Below are 1,174 nucleotides of genomic sequence, written 5' to 3'. Positions count from 1 at the left end.
GGGGGCGTTGTGTGGGTTGGGGGGCGGGGGGGCCAGGGGCAGCTGGAGGGGCGCTTGGGAGCGCTGGGGGGTGATGAGGGGCATGTGGGGCAATGAGAGGTACAGGGGCCATGGGCGGGGAGGCGAGAGGTTGAGGGTGTGGGAGGAAGGGAAACCCGGCTTGGGGAGGCGGCGCAGGGTGGCTCTGGAACGGGGTCGGGGCTGGACGTGATGAGGAGTACTGGGAGGGGAAGGGGAAATTCGAGTAGCGGGTGCTGTGCGCCGGGGCGAGAAGGGGAGAAGAGGGGACTCGGGGGAGGAGCAGGTAGGGGGAGGGAGACTGGGGTCCACACCTGGCTTCCTGGTCGCAGCCACGGGGATGGGGATTGAGCAGCCCCGGCCTGGCCTGGCCCCTCGCGGGCAAGGTGGGCGCGCAAACTGGATGCAAGGGAAAAGTAGCCTCATCGATTTTCCTGTAGTTGAGGTTAGTTTCTGTTTCATGCCTTTTTTGGTCACCTTGCACGCAAATGGAAGTTCTTCTATTTCTCTGGCGTTCTGCTCACGTGATGCAAAGATGATGGGGGCCAGGGTGCAGGTTAGGTGGGGCCTGAAGCAAATATATTTTGTGGGAGGACTCCAAGGAAATATATAAAATTATAAAAAACAAAATTAGTTACAAAAGAGAATGTTTTTGTATAACATGTATGTTTTGAATAATATATACACAATTTTACAGTATGTAATATAATGTATACATAATATAACGAGTAAGTTATTTTACAATAACTTTGTAATGTTTTATAGTTATTTTATGATAATCTTGTATAATGAGAAAATAAGTCAATAAATTTAAAAAAACTGACAAACGCCACACATCACAAAATTCAGAAAAATAACGTTTGTATGAATTAATGAATGCATCTCTAATGCTTTTGCTTACATTTTTGGCTGTATTCTCATTGAATGCCACATCATGACTTTGCAGAATTGTTTTACGGAAAGAACAGGAAGACGATTCAGACATTTTTCTAACCTGTGTGATCAAATTTGTCTCTGATTGGTTTTTTTTGTTTTGTTTTTTTGCGGTACGCGGGCCTCTCACTGTTGTGGCCTCTCCCGTTGCCGAGCACAGGCTCCGGACGCGCAGGCTCAGCGGCCATGGCTCACGGGCCCAGCCGCTCCGCGGCATGTGGGA

The sequence above is a fragment of the Lipotes vexillifer genome, unplaced genomic scaffold, assembly GCF_000442215.2.
Source record: "Lipotes vexillifer unplaced genomic scaffold, Lipotes_vexillifer_v1.1 scaffold636, whole genome shotgun sequence".
Taxonomy (NCBI): domain Eukaryota; kingdom Metazoa; phylum Chordata; class Mammalia; order Artiodactyla; family Lipotidae; genus Lipotes; species Lipotes vexillifer.
The sequence above is the reverse complement of the archived record's forward strand: the minus strand, read 5'-3'. Positions refer to the sequence as shown.